This window comes from Mus musculus, chromosome 7, assembly GCF_000001635.26.
Source record: "Mus musculus strain C57BL/6J chromosome 7, GRCm38.p6 C57BL/6J".
NCBI classification, from domain to species: domain Eukaryota; kingdom Metazoa; phylum Chordata; class Mammalia; order Rodentia; family Muridae; genus Mus; species Mus musculus.
This window is the reverse complement of record NC_000073.6, coordinates 138482681-138501247: the sequence shown is the minus strand read 5'-3', so window position 1 is coordinate 138501247 and position 18567 is coordinate 138482681. Positions and strand designations below refer to the sequence as shown.

The window sequence follows — 18567 nt, the reverse complement described above, 5'->3', positions numbered from 1 at the left end:
GGGAAACAGCAGTTTCTGGAAGAAACTCATTAATAATTATATTTTTGCTGATATTGGTGAAGACACAATTATTCAAAAGACTCGAGGGACATTCAGCCCAGCTCAGGCTCAGAATCTGCTGCTCCTGCTGCTGCTGGCGCCAAAAGTCCTAGAGCCTTTGGCCGACTCGAGTGAGTGCTGGTCTGTACAAGGCTGCCATAGCCTGTGGATAGAGAGTGGAGGGAACCCATACCATGAGCAGATCTTTTTCAATGGTCCATAGAGATCAAAGACGGCAAAGAGCTATCTCCCCAGGCCACATCCACTGGGCTTCGGGTCAATCTTTGATGACTTGTCACTGAGGTGTGCTTCATTGCAGTTCCTCACAGTGCTCACAAGTTCTCAGAAAAAAAAAAAAAAAGAGGCTATGGCTTGAGAAAGCCAGAGGTCACAAGAGAGTCGCATGCAGAGTGTGAGGCACCAGATTCAGTATTTGGTCCCATTCTCAGCTTCAGGGAACACTTACCACTTACTCTATGCAAAAGATTGGTCACACACACACACACACACACACACACACACACATATACATACATATGAATGAATGGCGATGTATCACAGTTGGTAGACTGCCTGGCCACAGGCAAGCCCTCAGTACCATCTCCAGGACTGCATGAACTAAGCATGGTACTACACACCTGTGATCTCAGGCGGTAGAGAAAGAAGGGTCAGAAGGTCAAGGTCATCCTTTGAGACATAGTTAATCCGAGACCAGCCTGAGACATGCCAGACCCTGCTTCAAAATAAGGACACAAACTCAAACCATAGACTTAAAGAGAAATCTTAGACTGGCAGGTGTGGATCCCCCTCAGCACACTTACTTCTTGGGGAAAGAAGCTGGCTAGCTATCTTCTTACCTTGCTCAGTGGTATCACCAGTGACAGTTCACTGCTGGGCCTAGTTCCAATGAGGATCTCTCAAGGGCTCTCGGGGCCTTTACCTGATTCTTTGCATAGGGAACCTTCAGGGTGTCTCCATTCCAGGTATCAGGCCAAGTGTGGAACTGTGAACTTCCACACTGCACTGCAGGTCTGGAATCTTTTAATGACACTTTGGGTTTCTCTTCTCTTCTAAGAAACCCTGTTTTTAACAGTCTCCTGCTTGCACTACATACAATGCTTGTTCGGAGCGGAACATTGTGCTGTGGGGGGGAATATTCCTCAGAACCGAAGTTCATAGTCTGCTTTGCTCTCAGATAGACAGACTGCTTCCCACACCAGTGCAGACAGACTGCTTCCCACACCAGTGCTAAACCTGCTTTCCTCAGGAACACATGCTAACCTATCCATGTCTGCACACATACACACTTGCTATCCACACACCTATACATATTATGTCTACACATACATAAAGATGTATATGCACATTTCCTCTAGTGACCAATGTTCACATGAAGTTCTCAAGTTTATAGAATTGTCCCTGACCTTTAGCCTTACTGGGTGAAACCTATTTAAACACACTTCCCCATGTGCAATAGTTCTCTTTCTTGTCCCTAAGATGAAAGTACATTAAGGAAGGAAGGTTTATTTCAGGTTACAGTTGGAAGATAATGGTTCATCATGGTGGCAGGGGGCAGCTGGTCACATTGCATCTTGAGTTGGGAAACGGGGAGGTGAGTGCTTGGGTTTAGGTGGCTTTCTTCTCTTTCAGTCAGTCCAGGACTCAAGCCCATGGCATAGTGTCACAGTTACAGGGGTTCTTCCCACATCATTCAACCTAACTGATAAACTCCTTCTGAGACATAATCAGAAGTCTGTCCACTTGAAGATTCTAGCTCCTGTGAGGTTATCAGTCAGTCCTAACTCCCACACCATATATACAAGGCCTGGCTTTCCACTGTTTGTGGATTTCAGAGGCCCTGCTATTTCTCTAGAAATTGCCCCCTTGCCTATTATGCACAAAGAGGGAGCATTTTGACAGTTTTCCATTTGTAAGTCTATCAACAGCCCTTGGATGCAAGCCCTTCTTCCATAATGACAGAAGGGAGAAGGCCAGGGTCTTAGTCATACTGAATGCACACGCACTCACATAACTCAAAGCACCCACACTTGCCTGAGGAGCGAGAGGATAGATGTTCATTCCAAAGGTCCTGAGTGGTGAAGGCCCTGAGCATTGAGGACAGATGTTAGAATTCAGGAAGAGTGCAGATCATTCAGCCTGAGGTTCTGTTTGCAGAGTTTTGTATCTCAGACATAGGGTGAGACAATTACATCACACGATATGATATGCATACACTTAGGTCAAGCCTGTGGGTCCTTCAATCTGAGCTCATTTTGAATGTGAGTTCAATGTAAGGATGTTGATGCTGGAAATGTTTGAAAAGCATGCTGTTGCATGATTTCTCAGGCTGGGGGTTGATCATGCTGGATAATCCCAGCAAAAGCTGAAGGAGCAGTTTGTAAAATGTAACATGTGTGGCTCTCCAAGATGTCTTTTATCATAATGAGCAAGGGTTGTCTTTAACATGATAACAATTATCTACCAAATGATGATGACAGCAGGAACCAGCACAGTGAAATACTGTGAGGCTTTGCTGACTGCTAAGGCAGGAAGGACTGACTCCTGCATCTCTGCTGCTTGATGCATAGGTCAGGTCTGAGTGTAACTTGACCAGGAGACAAGAAAGTCCCTGAGAAGAGGAGACTTCTCACTACCAGCTATGGTAGTTTCCCAGGATATGTTCCAGTTTATTTTCAGCAATGAGTTAGAAATACACTTTTGACGAAAGATAGGAAGGGACTAGACAGAAATCTCCGTGGCTAATAGTGCTTAGTGCTCTTCCAGAAGATGCAATATCAGCATGCAGAGGGCAGCTCACAACCACCCTAGATTCTACCTGCAGGGGATCCAACACTTTCTTCTGAGCTCTCAGGGCATCTGCACTCATGTGCACATATCTACATATAAACACCCATTACACACATGATCAAAAATTAAAAAAATCATTAAAAATAATAAAGGTAGGTGACTTGTAATAGAACTACAGAGAGAATGGAGAGACTCTGGTAACCCTGTAGGAAGCTGCCTCTGACCTTGAGCAGGAAGAAAGTTCCTCCCCATTTGCTCTGTCTCCTTACCCCAGTCAGCTTCCCCAGTCCTACTATTTTAATATGTATCCATTTTCCTCTCACTGATCTTGTCTGCTTCCACCAAATATGTAACATGTTGAAACTGAACCGACAGGGCTAGGAATGGCTTCGTGCCTAAAGCACAAGGAAGACTGCAGTCCCATCCCCAGACACATGGAAAAGGGCCAGGTCCCATGGCATGAACTTCCAGTCTCAGCACCAGGGAGGCAGAGACAGAAACCTCATCCTGATTGGTAAGCTCCAGGCCAGAAGCAGAGAGGCCAGAATGTGTGGGTGGATTGTTAGGAAAAGAAATAGAATGGACACATTTCACCAAGTATGGTTGCCATATTTCCTCTCCACAGATTTCATTGTGCTCGAAAGCATGGAGTGCCCCGCGCTTGTCAGCATTTTGTGTGTGTGGTGCTCCGCGATTAAAATGAAACTTCTTAGAACCCAAAGAATATTTTTAAATATATTTGGAAGTTCCTATGATACTGTGTCAAACTGGAGACGAGAAGCAACCCTCAAATGTCTCCATTAGACATAGATTGTTAAGCACCTGGAAGCCTTAATGCTGTTGGATGCTGGCAAGATGGTTCTATTCCACTTACTCTTCTCTGTAGCACAGGCAGCTAAGGGAAGGGTCTCAAGAATGCATACAGCACCATCCTCACTGTGTCTAACCGGGTGTTTCAGTGCAACACTGTATACCCTGTATGCAGCCATTGTCTTAGCAGCGCCCCCTGCAGGAAGTCAGTTTCATTTCATTAGCTTTGTATCCACCTATGATTTCCCTCTTAATTTGATATAAAGTCACTTGGTATTTTCATGGTCACCTTCGGAGTTTTCCAGGCCCTTGTTTTGTTTGCCGGTTTTTACTAGACACGTCAAGGCTGAGCAGTGTCTGGGAGCTTTAGGAAAGTCCCCAGACGATTTGCTTGAAGGAGACAGATCTCAGGAATTATGGAACACCTGTTGCTAGAAATGAGTCTGAGGTCTAGAGAAAATGACTACAGACACCGAATTATTTCAGCAAGGCAAAAACTTACTTCTGCCGAAGGGTTCATAGCTGCATCATATCAAACAAGCAGGCACATCCAGCTGAGTTTTTATGCCTACGGTAAAGGCTGCAGTCCTATGTTCATTCTGGGCGGTCAGCACTCAGCCTCACATCGGCCAGTGATTGGCCAATTTAAAGCAACACATCCAATGGGCTGAATATAGTTTTGAGCACCGGAAGCAACCTTGAGCACATATTTTGATTTAAAAAACTGCTGATCCTGGAGGAATTTGAATTTCTGCCCAGCAGTTTCTTTACTTTTTAAAAAATTTTATTTAACTCTTTGGTAGAAAAGACAGTACATTTTACTTTTATTCCCCACAGCATCACTTTCAGGCTGGCAGTGGAGGTGTCCAGTGGGGCGCAGACCACAGCACTCAGGAGGGTGTACCTGTAACCTACAGGGGCACAGACAGTGCCTGCCAGGACCCTTAGCCCTGTCTCCCACTCAGGTACTCCTAACGCTCTTTCCATAGATGAAAAACGTTATCTCTTAAACGAAACAATTTTTTTTAAATATGAGGTGAGAGAAAACATTGAAGAAAATCTCTGAGAAAGTCGCGGCAGCCAGAGTCTTCCTGAGAGGAGCTAGTACTTGGCAGGTTCTTTCTTAGGAAGGAAGGAAGAAGGGGGAAGGCTGAGGAAAGACTGGGAAGTGCCTGCCCGTCAGGCCTCTTAGCTTGTTTTCTGCAATCCTGGCCTGGGTGTCCACCAGGATGGGACCATGCAGCTCTTCTGCCTCTCTGTTTAGTGCTGACCTAAGCACAGTCAGGAGGATGAGAATAAATTAAGTAGTTGTGACTTTTGGATCATTTTCCCATATTCCAATCACTTATCTTGAAAGCCACATTGTTTTTGGCAGTGGTTTCTGTGTTTGAAAAAGAGGAATTGAAGGCTGGGGCGAGCAGGAGCCTGACGTAGGGTTGTCATTGCAGATGGATGTGTGGCAGGTCTTGCAGCAGAGCTGGGCTCTAAGCTCCCCTCTGAAAGGCGATGGGTCTGGGGGCTGGGAGGCAGGAAGAGTGCAAGATGACACTTCTGGGCAGGGGCTTTGATTCTCTCAGATTCCTAAGTCCCCAGTATTTCTGCCCTGTCATATGAAGCCCGGAGCCCAGCAGCTCCTATGGCTTCCAGCAACCTGCATGGGGTCCATCTCCTCCATTTGAGGACTGACTTGGGTCACATGGCCAGCCCTTAATGAGCAGATACAGGGGTCTCAGGGGTAGAACTGAGGTCACCAGAAGACACCACTCCGGGTTACAACCTGTTCCCACCTGCTGGGGCCTTCCACATCACCTTGTCGAACTCATTGTATGAACTTGTTGCAATCAAATGCTATACAAAGAAAACAAATAGAAGAATAACGGTGTGCGAAGGAACAGTAATGGAATTCTGGTGAGTAAATTACTTGATAATAGCTTGCATTATCCCCACAGTGAACAAACTTAAATATGCTCAAATTTATGTATATTCATTTCAAACAAATGTTAATTAAACTAGCTATAGTCTAATTTTCAGGTTTGAAGCTTCAGAGTGAGGCAGCCTTGGTGAAGCAATGAAAAAAAAAAAAAACACCCAAAAAACAAAGAAGGGAAAAAAAAAACCTTCATGTTCTTTGTGTTGCTTGCCTTATGTGTCTCTGACATGGGCCCTTAACAGTTGAGGTAAGTTGAGTACTGCTGTTTAAAAAACAAACAAACAAACAAACAAAAAAAAAACCAAAAAAACTTTGTTGCTATGTGTGTGTGAGCATATGGGCACATACATGTAGGCCAGAGGGCTGCCCTCAGGTGTGGGTTCTCACCTTTGACCTTGTTTTTAATAGGGTCTCTTGCTTACCGATGCATTCTCTTGGCTAGCTGGCCCAAGATCTTCCAGTGGTCTCTGTCTTGCATCTCCCCATTCTGATGCTGGGATTACAGATGCATCCAGCCTTATATGGGTCCTGGGCATCTTAACTCCGTCTCTGATGCTCATGTGACACTTAGCCTACTGAGCCATCTACTCATCTTCCCTCCTCTTTGAGACAAGGTTTCCTACACCCGGGCTGGCTTCAAACTTATTCCAGGATTGAAAATAACCTTGAACTCTGGATCCTTCTGCCTCTACCTCCCATGGCATTATAGGCATGTACCACCACACCCCGATGGCTCAATATCTTCTTTTTTTTTATTTCAATCATTCATTTTTAATTCTAATAGATGTCATGAAATATGACCTTGGTCTGGGATGGTGGGAACTCTGACCTTTCTCTGTGTTAAAAGAGGAGGATATGAGGTTCCTGGGCACTAAAGGATGACAGGGCCAGCTCAAGGCTCCATGGACAGCACACAGAGGACCAACTTCCCACATTATCTCTAGAGACAGAGAATTTGAGATGCTCTGTGAGAATTTGAAATTCATCCTGCCCCCGCCCTGCCTCTGTCTATTTGTACTGATCACATGCTGCCAGTCAGACTCTCCTTCCTTTCCCAGGTTAGGTAGGACGAAGACGTCCTCTCCCAGGTGAACACCTCATCAAGACAGGTGCTCCAGGCAGCCTTAACTTACCCAGTTGAGGGTGTAAAGACTTGGTTGCAGTGATGGGGCATGGAAGGATTGGAGTTTTCTTGTTTCATTGTGTGGACCTGAGTGGGGACCACATGAATGGGCTGGAGTCAAGGCAGCACAGAAGCAAGTTTCCCATCTCAACTGCGTACCCCTGACTTTGCACACTCTCCTCTGTCCTGATAAACACCCACGGAGGCTGCTCCCTCTCTGAGCCTCAATCCCTAAGGAAGGAAATAACCCCCAGGCCTGACGGCTATAGGGTCAAACAAAGGTCATTACTGGGCTCCACGCTCAATCCTTAGTTCAGACACCGTACCTCAGAGAGTTTGCTCAAAGACTCTTAAGCATGACAGCGTCCATAGTCCTGGCCCCTCCATTGCCCAAACTTTTCCATCTAAGTGCTAGATGGTCCATTGAGCACATGAATTTAAGGTCACTCACTTCCCATGTGTCTAGCCTGGGGGCAGCTTTTCTAGGCAGATGCCCCCACCCATGTCCTTGATTTTGTTCAATCGTGGCCTCTTTCACGGTGTTTTGGCCCTTAAAATTGTCTGTTCCAGCTGTAATCTGTGAAAACAAGACCTCCTAAACTTGACTGATGGCTGTGTTAAACAGTAATGTCAGAGAGACTTGGAAGCTGCTTCGACCCAATGTTCTGGGCAAAACTTGGGCAGCTGCCCAGATTCAGGCTCCAGTCCCCAGCCTGGTTTGCAGTGTCTGAGCAGTGGGGTGAGGAAGCACCCCAGTGCCAGCTCCCTTAGAGCTCCCTAGATAGCCACCCTCTCAGAATGCTGTGGGTGCTGCTGCTCAGCCTGGGACCCGAGCAGCTGCTCTCCAGCCTGCTATAGCCCTGAGTCCCTGCCATTGTCCATGGGAGTATAACATGAATGAATGACAAAGGGGTACAGAATGGGGGTCCTATAGACCCCCGTCTCCACGCAGTTTCCACAGAACAAACTGGGAAGCAGAGCAAGGGCAGAGACTACAGTGGTGAGTCACTTGCCACCTTACAGGCATAGAAAGTGACAGAAGACAGCACAAAGGGGCCACCACACCAGCATAACCCTGCTCACCTACTGCCCACTGTTTAGATGCTCGCACCTATTAGAAAAAGGCTCAAGGCTTCCATTTCATCCAGGTGATCTTGGGTGAAGACTCTGAAGCTTACTGAAAACAAACCAGGAATCATTTTCAAAGCAGCTGCTGTGATGTAGGATCGCAAGGCAAGGACACAGCAGCGGCAGCCAGGGTCCATATGGTGCAGTGTCAAGAACCAATGTTCCTGAGACACAGGGTCAGGTGGCTAGGTCCGTGTGAAACAACATAAGAAATAAAGTCACTTTAACTTAGTGTCAGCAGACAAGGTCCTTTTGACAATGTCAGGTGGATTGTGCCAATGGAAGTCTCATGAGGAGGAGAGTGTGGGTTTTTTTTTGGGGGGGGGTGAAGGGTGAGAGGTGGCCATACAAATTCCCCTTCCAGAGCCTCTCCCTACCCAGAAACCTACCCCTGCAAGCCAGACCAGAGAGACCTCTCAGCACAGAGAGTTAAGATAGGCATGTTTTCTTCTTGCTAGGTCCTCTATGTCAGCATCTTTCAGAGTCCCCTTCACCCACCCACACTCCCATTTGGTACCTTCATTCAGTTTGCTTAGGTGAGAGAGCTGTCTATTCTGCTAGCTCCCCCAGGACCATTGCAATACTTTTCATCACCACAGAATACTATTCTCTGCTTGTCCATGTTCCCTACAAGGCACAGCACTTGGTGAGTTGTCATGAGTCAGGGTCAGATCAGATCATAATTATTTGTAAGGTAATTATGAACTTGAGTGTTGGCTGGGCTACAAGGCTTTTACCTATGGGTCTGATGCACATTCTAAGTCAAACTGTTAGAGACCTTCTTCTTTAAATTAGCCATGACAGTTGGTGTGTGAGTTTTTAAACAGAAAGCTTTGAATGCTCTGCTCCAGAAAGCCTTAAATGGTTGCTAAGGAAGATAGCAAGGATCCCAGGATGAACAAGGCTGGATGCTCCGGTGCTTCTTGTTTCTCAATGGAAAGTTACTGGACCGTGACCTCTAAAGGTCAGCATAAGAGGAGCAGAGAACAGCTGCAGAGCTGCACTTGTTTCTAGAAGTTTCTGAAACCACTCTGTAGTGAGAATATAGAGCTCCCCTGTGGGGCCGTCCTCCGGTCCATTTTGGAAGACAGATGCCAGCAATATCTTGTCTGTCTCTATGAGTCTGGCTCCGAGGAGATGTCCATCCTCCAGCATGGCACCAAGGCTTAGTAGAGAGAGCATTCAAATCAAGAAAGTAGTCTACAGGACTTTCTTTCTATGATGCTTCCCAATAAGAAAAGATCATAAAGGTATAACCTATCATCTTAAAGTTCAAATATCACGAAAAAAAATAGTTATCTGAGAAATCGAAGTCAAAGGAAGGATACTATTAAAAGGATCGTGTCTATTCTTGGCTATGCTTGCCTACGCAAGTATTATTATCATGTGTGCCTAGCTCACATATATAAGAAGGATGAGTTATGGTTTATACAAGTTTTTGAGACAGGATCTAATATTCCAGGCTGGAATCAAATACACGATCTTCTTCCTTCAACCTCACTAGGATTACAGACACTGGCATCATGCCTGGTTCAAAATTCCATCCATTTATTATTTTCTATATGTCTATCTGTGTTTTCTACAAATTAACACAGGAGACAGGCACACTGAAACTTGCACCAAGTTGCACAAAGCTGGGTGTGATGGTTTGTATATGCTCGGCCCAAGGAGTGGCACTATTAGGAGGTGTGGCCCTGTTGGAGTAGGTGTGGCCTTGTTGGACTAGATGTGTCACTGTGGGTGTGGGCTTTGAGACCCTCATCCTAGCTGCCTGGAAGCCAGTATTCTGCTAGAAGCCTTCAGATGAAGATGTAGAACTCTCAGCTCCTTCTGCACTATGCCTGTCTGGATGCTGCCATGTCCCTGCCTTGATAATGATGTACTGAACCTCTGAACCTGTAAGTCAGCCCCAATTAAATGTTATCCTTATAAGAGTTGCCTTGGTCATGGTATTTGTTTACAGCAGTAAAATCCTAACTAAGATGCTGGGTTTGCCTGGTTTGAACTCTTTGTGTAATGTAACATCGTCACTTAAAATGTTTATGTTATCATGGTAATGGGTGTGAATTATTTTTGCTGGGCAAGGAATTTACACATCCAAACTTTTGCTGATGAACATGTAAATTCTCAAATTGTTTTCCTTCTCATCCAGCAGTATGGGTGCAGTTGTGTTCCACACTTGTTTATGAACTTATGATTGTGTTTGGTTTGATAAACTTTTGGAAGAAAGTCTGTAATAATGAAGGACCTTTATCAGATATAGGCAAATTGATATTTACTTTCTAATAATACTCAATGAACATGACTCTTGTTCATAGCCTTACTAAATATGAACATTATAAAGTTTTGTGCACTTAATTTTAGCCCTTGCCAATGTCACAGGAACCATAATAGCTAGTGTTCTATTTTGTATTTCTTTGCTTACTAATGAGGTTAAATATCTCTTTCTTTACCTGTATCTTGTTTATCTGAGTAGCTTTTTCTGGGACTTACATGCCCTTCCCCCCCTTTAAAAAAATCTCTTTATTGACTTAAGATCTTATTTATTTTGTATAAAAGTAATCTTTATACGTACTTTCAATCGTTAAAATAAATACATAAGATATTCACAAATCAACATGAACTACAGAGTTGAATAAAATAATCAAATTAAGTAAGATTGATAATATGATATCCCTTATGTAAGTTAATGTGAGCTCTGGATATTGGTGCTAAGGTAATTCAGATCTCTAATAATAGTGAGAAAAGCCAGGGCGACTAGACTAAGGGAAATTTTTAAACACTGAGCTAACTGGAGGGCCATTGAGGTTTATGAGTGGGAAAATTCAGTATTGTAGAGTTGTTCTACAAGCAGGTATTGATGGGTATTAATGGTTGGTTTTTATTTTGCTTCTTTTTGTTAACTGGGCAGCAAATTCTAAAATTCACAAGGAAATTCGAAGGCTCCAAACAGCCAAGGCCACACTGAAGAGAACAACATAGGCTTGCTTGATTTCCCTGCATAATGGTGTGTGTTTTCAGCATCATTTACCAAAGGCTGTTCCTGGAAGAAAGGACATACAAGTCTGTGGATGTGTGGTGGTTGATTGATGACAGGGTCAGCATGGTCAGATCTAGCAAAGTAAATGATGAGGAGGATTGGCTACGCATATCAGGAGGAAATGGACTCTCTCCCTTTCAATCCCAACATGAGAAGTGATTTGGGAGGTGGGGGTGGGGTGGGAGATGCAGGTTGCTTCATATATAAATGCAGAGAAGAAATGGGAAGCAGGAGGTCTATTGATGGTTGATGGAGCTTCTTCCTAACATCATTCCTTTCTTTTCTTTTCTTTTCTTTTCTTTTCTTTTCTTTTCTTTTCTTTCCTTTCCTTTCCTTTTCTTTTCATTTCTTTCGTTTTTTTGTGGTTTTTTTGTTTGTTTGTTTTGTTTTTTTGAGACAGGGTCTCACTGAGTAGCCCTGGCTGTCCTGGAACTCACTTTGTAGACCAGGCTGACCTCGAACTCAGAAATCCGCCTGCCTCTGCCTCCCAAGTGCTGGGATTAAAGGCATGTACCACCAGGCCTGGCTCACATTATTCCATTTTAGCTCCACAATGTTCTCTGATATAAAAGATAAAATAAAAAGTGCTTGAAGAGGTCAACTCAGGACCTTTGGAAAATTCCACCAGGCACCCCTTCCCTCCTGGAAGAGAAAGGTCATGGAGCTCGTAGGCACTGCTCCCCTCCAGAAGGGAAAGGCTGATTACATTCCTTAAACCACAGGGGGCACCAACCTTCTGACCACCTGAAGATAAGGGAAGCCCAGAGCATGTAGACACATTCCTCAGGGTGGACTGATCTTTGGCCACCCACAGACCTCATTCCCTAAGGACGAATCAGTTTAAAAGTCATACTGTTCTGCCAACCACATTGTTCCTTTTAGCTGTTGCTCTATTCTACCTCTGAAAACTGTATAAAAACTGTCCGAACAGGCTGCCAGGGGTCACTGCCTCTCCTTCAGGTGCAGGATGACCCCAATGCACTGGAACAATAAATTCCTCTTGCTTTTGCATTGATCCCTAGCTCTGCATGTTTCACCCAGAGGGTCCCTGGTAGCTAAAGCTTGTCAGAGTTTTACATGCTTATTTTAAAGTTCAAACTGAGACAGTCTGATTCCATGACATGCTTCAAATGAACAGTTCATGAGATAGGCCTAAATCTCTCTTTCCAAGGACTGCACAAGTCCAGGCAAGTCAGTTACAGAAAAAAAACTCAGGCCTCAGGCAGCCAGTCTAGTCAGAAACTGCCTTGCCATCAGAAACTGCCCCATTACAATGGGTCATCAACAGTTTCTAGACTTCCTCAGCAACAGTTTCCAGGGCCCTATACCCCAGTAATAGTTGTGACCCTAGAGATAGAGTCATCAGATTAAGAAAAAGGTCACCTAGCTCTCCCCAGAACTCCCCTAAGGGACTTTAATGTGCTTTTTTTTTTTTTTATTGGTTTCTCTCTACAAACTGGTGGTAAAATGTATTGAAGAAGACAATATGTACACAACTCACTTAATACAGAGGAGTCAAGTTGTAGTTTATCTAGAGCAACTGACTAGTGTTCATGGTGCTATAATGTACTCTGCATACCACCAATGTAGAAAGGTAAATACCAACCCAGATAGCTACAAAGTCTTCAGTCTACAAGGGAGACCTGAATACAAAAAGTACTAGTTCAATAATGGCACCAGGATTGTGGGACTAACCAACGAATATCCAATTGTATTTAAGCCATATTCCATGAGATCATTCCAAAGAACAGCCTTGGCTTTGAGCGGAGTTCCTAGGGAAGCAGTTTTGGGAGCAGTGAAAGAATGACTGGAAGTCAATTGTCAGTACAAGTTGACAGCTCTGTGATCAGCCCCAGCTGGCTCTCCAGACAGCTTTGCAGACCAAAGTCCAGTCTTTAATTTACATATCAATTCAATCATTACCCCAGGTTCCTTTTTGATTTTCTCACAAACTAGCATTTTACAACTTTAGTCCCTTGATTCTTAGAAAGAGACAGTAGGTAGAAATTTTAACATAGCAGTTGAACTTAGAGATCTGCCTGCCTTTGTAAGCACAAACAATAAGTTTAGCTGGGTGCAATCCCATCCGGAGATAACCATTCCCACCATGCTGGACCTAAACTCACTCTGTCCCAGACTGACCTTGAACTCAGGAATCTGCCTGCTTTTGTATCTTTCTGACAAGCTGGCTCATTAGTGCAGCAGCCTTTGTTCTTTTAGATCTGTGAAGCCCCTCATACAATTCATACTGTATCCTTATATTTTGCATAAGTTGAAATATCCTGTAAAGGACAGCTTTTACATTGATTTTTTTTTTCGGTTTTTCGAGACAGGGTTTCTCTGTGTAGCCTTGGCTGTCCTGGAACTCACTCTGTAGACCAGGCTGGCCTCGAACTCAGAAATCCGCCTGCCTCTGCCTCCCAAGTGTTGGGATTAAAGGCGTGCACCACCATGCCCGGTGATTTATATGTTTTTAAACTCATGTTTTCAGAGTTCTTTTCCACAGCCTTAAGGGTTGTCATTTTGGTCATAACATCTACCACATTCTCCCCTCCTGGACTCATTCTGTTTCTAAATTATCATGGAGTCATTAATCTTAACGGGGGGGGGGGAGCAGCCCCTGAAGGAGGAGCATGAAAATATGCACATTGTTATACAAACAAGCCCCCATGTTCACAGGAACCTTCAACACTTGTGGAGACCCATGTCCTTCTGGCTCTCTCCAAGAGTGAGAAATCATGTTGTCCTTTCCATGGCCATGCAGGACATGGCAAGATGGAACCCATCCCAGAAAGGACGGTGATACCATTGAAGTAAGGGGGAACCAGTGAACCCAGAGTTCTATATCCAACCCAACTATCCTCTGACAGTGAGCATAAAATAAGGATTTCTATGACTCATCAGGAGCAGATGGAGGGTGAGGGGAAGAGGAGGAGAACTCATCACTAGCAGAGTTTTTCTTCGGCCAGGAAGAAATTGACCCCAAAGGAAAGTGCAAAGATGTAATAGAAACCTGGCCTGAATGTAAAGAATAATTTTGTCAGTTAGGGTAAATTAGCATGAGTTACCAAAACAAAGTTAATATTGTCACCTGTGATATCTTTAGTGTATCGAATGAAAATTTAAAGTGTGCCTTCCAATGGTAGCTACCAGACAATGAGGAGATATGGAGAGGTAAAGTGTTCTGTTTACTGGGAAGGCAAGCAAAGGGGTATTTTGGCGTAGATCATAAGGAATAGATGACATCTATTTTAATTTCTAGGACAACTGAAAAAGACAGGTGCATCACCTTAGTAAAGGATGAGAATCAAGCAGTTGATATGCTGGCACCTTCATGGAATTGGTTTCAGGACAACTGGGAATTTTCATCTCTTACATGAAAGGGTGTCTACTTGGAACTGACATGCAGCTTCCTAAACATTAAAATCTTCTCAGAATTACTAAGGGCACCGAATACAAGGCAAAAACTGTGAATAACAATTATACTTTCTTGTTCATGGAGCAATAATAAAAAAATTCATCTCTGCATGTTCAGTGCAAATGCAATTTATGTTTTATGTTTTTAATCTTTAACAGCTGCAGAACCTGGGGCCAGAGCCAACTACACTTTCTTGGAAAGGATACAAATGGAAAGAAAATGGACATAAAAGAGGACCAGATCAAAACAAGTAGTGAAGTGGCAGGTACCATCCAGAGGGAGCAGCCACTTCACAACAGGTAAAATTTTAACTCGCGTTAAGATGGAGATATTCAGTATAATCAAAGTAATAATAAAATCTAACATTTTTTAAAGATACTATATTCAATATGAAAGTTCAGAATTTTTGAAATAAAAAGCTGTAGAGGGTATACCATGAAAACACTAATCAACAATCTGTAGGTATTACATAACAGAGCTTTACAAGGTGGACATGTGGCCAGATTATGCAGTCTACAGTTAATTTCTGAGAAGCACTCACCTTTGTTAATGATCAGGGAAACACAAATATAATTGTATGCAAATTCAGTTAAGATGTGGTGAAGTATACTAGCTAAAAATAGGTGGTAAGAAATTTTAGCCTGATAGAATCTACTGATGCTTTCCCATAGTGTTGGAATGTGACAGATCTGCACAGTGATGTGGAAGTCTAGAATTACCTGCTGAGGTTGAAGATGCTTGCTTTCAAAAGTCCAGTGGTCCTTCTCAGGAGTATAAGCACAACCATTTGTGTGTGTGTGTGTGTGTGTGTGTGTGTGTGTGTGTGTGTGTGTGTGTGTGTGTATCAAAAGATCCACACAAGAAGGAATCTGCAGTGTTATTCAAATTCCCTATAGTGTAACAATTTCACTGGCTCTCCAAGCGATGCTGGGCACACATGGTTGGTATGTTCATTCAGTAGAATGCAAGAAAACACTGAAATCAGCAAGATCATCAAACAGTGGCTGGTCAATCTGACAGGCTGAATGGAGGAAGCTGGTCACAACACATTCTGTGTCTATGAACTTAGGGATCTGGGGTTCAGGTTAATGGTTTCCTTTTCAAAAGTGTGAGATCTCCAGAAAGTGGCATGAAGTTTGCCCATTTGCTAGCATTGTTCTCAATCTGAGATGGGCTGTTCCTATTTTTATTTTGCAATAGTTTACTAAAACTGTACATTTATGGTGTGTGAATTGCTCTTATTGAAATAATTTAAAACGGACACACATGCAGAAACGACACATGGTCGTTGAGAAGAACCAAGGAAGCATAGATGCATCAAACATGCTAACATTGTCTTTTATGGGGTGAGGGGTTGTGAGGGAAAGCACAAAAGAGGAGGAAAGGAAGCAAACAAGCAGAGGGTCAGAAGGGAGGAAGAAAAGGGATGAATCACAGAGGGGTGCCATCTACCATGAGATCCATTCCTCTGTGTCATGGGGACTTAAAGTGGGGTGATCCTTGCTGTCTTTATATCACTTGAAAGACACACACGACTGCCACACCGTTGTTTTTTGTTGCTGTTATTTTATTTTGTTTAGACAGCATGCAGTGAGTAGTACAGGCTGATGTGTAAATGCATGGACAATCCTCCTGCCTCCACTTCCCAAGTGAGCTGCCACACTGTCTTCCCTGTGAAGAGATCTACAATGTTCTTAAGTCATCTGGTGGTTTGCCTTTTGGTTCGCCTAAAGTGAGTTTGGAAGTTACACAGATGTCATATAAATCCATACGAGGTGTTTCAGTACTATTTTCCTGGATAGGAAACTGGGTGTCAGGAAGGCTAAGAACTGGCTCATCCAAGGCATGCGTATAGAGGCGTAGAGAGGCAGCTCCTGGAAGATGGCGTGTTAAACAATACAGCAAGCCAGGCATCTTTATGGCTTCCAAAGAAGCTATCCTGCTGAGCAAAGTGACACAGCCCTGGTGCTTCTAAGTGTCCCAGGACCACCTTAAATCCTCATTGCACATTTAAAAAATGTGTGCTGGCTACATGATTTCTCTTCTGATTATCATTTGCACAAACAACTTCATGGTTCCAGAAAAGCTAACGGTACAAAAACACATAGTGTAACTCCATATGTGCCTACCAACACAAATATGTTTACTGCATCTCAAACTGAATGTATATTAGCTGATTTTTAAGCCATTAAAAAACCAATCTCAGCCTCTTCAGCTAATCTAAGACCCAAGCTCAAATTCCACAGGCTATGTGGACACCACTAATCGGTGTGCCTGGCATGAACATGAAAAATGGATTCTGTCTGCCTCTGAGACCACGGCATGGGGGTGTCAGCCGGCAGGATTAGATACTCCTTAGACTGAGGTCTGGGGTGCTAGGACATGAAGGAGGGGGTACTGGGATGCCTAGCCTTATTCCTGTGCCTTTGCGTGTCCTTAAGGAGGCTCACTCATGGAGTAGCTCTCCGCTCTCTGGGGAATGACAGGCGGATGGTTCCCTTGTTTTATAGATGTCTGAGGACAGACTTCCCTCCAAGGTCACTCCTGCTATCTGCAGACATCAGAGAAGAAAAACCCAGCCTCTTAAGTTACAATGCAAGCACTATCCCCCCCTCCCCCACAGACACAGACACACACACACACACACACACACACACACACACACACACACACACACACACTTGCAGAAGCTGTTTTAGAGGCCATGGCGAGGGAACGTTTGGAAAATGGATCTGAGTGGAGCCATACCTCATGTTTATAGTTTTTAAAAAGCATGCTAGGGGCATTTACCCAAACTAGGTTATTAAGACGACTTTTTCTGGCTGTCACATCTACTCATTGGCTCTTCTCTCTTTGCTTCATTTTCTTAGCCAATGGGAATATTAAAAGGTTTGCTTAGTAAACTAATTTTTTAAGCTCAAAAAGAAATACAAGCTAAGAGCTCAGCCTGCCTCTTCCTTAATCTTTTTAGCTCACTGAGAAAATTTACGGTGCTCCTCTCCATTTTTCCCTTCACAGACCATTGGTGACATATCGTCTAGGATAATAAGTGAGAAAATGAAATTCTCTCTCCCTCCTTGAGGCGCACACACTCATCACTCAAGCCCCCAGCGTCTTCCTTCCGTTCTTCCTCTCTGGCTAGCCCGGAGAATGGGGCAGGCCTGGTCAAACCTTTGAAACAGGAATCCCGTGGCTGCATGTAACCACCTCGTCCATCTCTTTCCAAGCGTGCTTCTGAAATGACCTCATCATTACTGGTTACAGTCTGACGGGTAATCTCCTTTTGTGAATGGGTGGAGGGCACACTCCTGGAGGCGTGCTTCATATCATTGCTATAAGGTATTATATTGTTCTGGAAAGGTGAACAAAGGAAATGGCTTTCAAACTGTTTTCACGTCTGAGGATAAGAACTGTGTTACAGAACCTGTTATGAGGGGAAACTGTGCAGCCGGAGGTGGCTGGCTGACCCCTGAACCCATCCTCCAGGACTCTTTTCTGCTCTGCAGTATTCTCCAAGGTTCTGTCTGCATTTCAAAGATCCTCCAGTGTTTCCCAAAATTTCCTCTTTATGTGTATCTGTATTTGTGTGTACGTTTGCTTGTGTGACTGTCCATGTATATATACATGCATGGGAGGCCAGGGCTTGATGTCTAGTGTCTTCTTGGATTGTTATCCCATTCTGTGAGATACGGTGTCTCATGAGACATGGAGCTCACTAATTTGGCTAGACTTTCTGGCAGTGAACTTCAGGCATCTCCATCTCTTTGTTCCTCTGGCTCTTAGACTCAGGTTGACATTGCTATACGAAGGATTTACATAGGTGTGCTTTATTGACTGGGTCATCTCTTCAGTCCCTCTCCAGGGTTGTTTAGAGTTCTCTGGGCTTCTGGTACATAGTCCACTGCTCTGCAGGGTTCACTTCTGAAAGATTCTCCAGTATTCCTCAGTGTTCTCTGAGCTTCCACTATCTACTCTCGAATTCCCTCCTAGGTCTCTAGGGATATACAGCCCATAGAAAAAGACCCAACTGTTTCTCATAGCAGGCAGGAAGAGAGAAAGGGACTGTAGCCTGGGGGCTTGGGGCATACATTTCAGAAGTGCTCTTAGAGTCCTTCTGCTCTCTTTACTTGCTTCCTCTGTCTGCCCCTGTGTCAGGTGACACAAACTACTCCAGTGGGTGGAACCCAGCCAATGCTTCTACTGAGAATTGTGACAGTGGTGTGGGTGTTAGGAAGGCTGCAGCTGCTGGTTGTCGGAGTTCATTGTGAATC

The 18567-nt window shown here is 44.1% G+C and overlaps 1 long non-coding RNA gene across 1 annotated transcript in view; it reads left to right on the top strand.

Moving 5' to 3' along the window:
• Positions 1 to 14589, top strand: part of Gm30751 — a 121760-nt gene extending 107171 nt beyond the window's left edge. Inside the window, exon 3 of the long non-coding RNA XR_378599.1 lies at positions 14455 to 14589. This is a non-coding gene — a long non-coding RNA (predicted gene, 30751). The remainder of the gene's footprint in view (positions 1 to 14454) is intronic.
• Positions 14590 to 18567: the final 3978 nt, after the last annotated feature.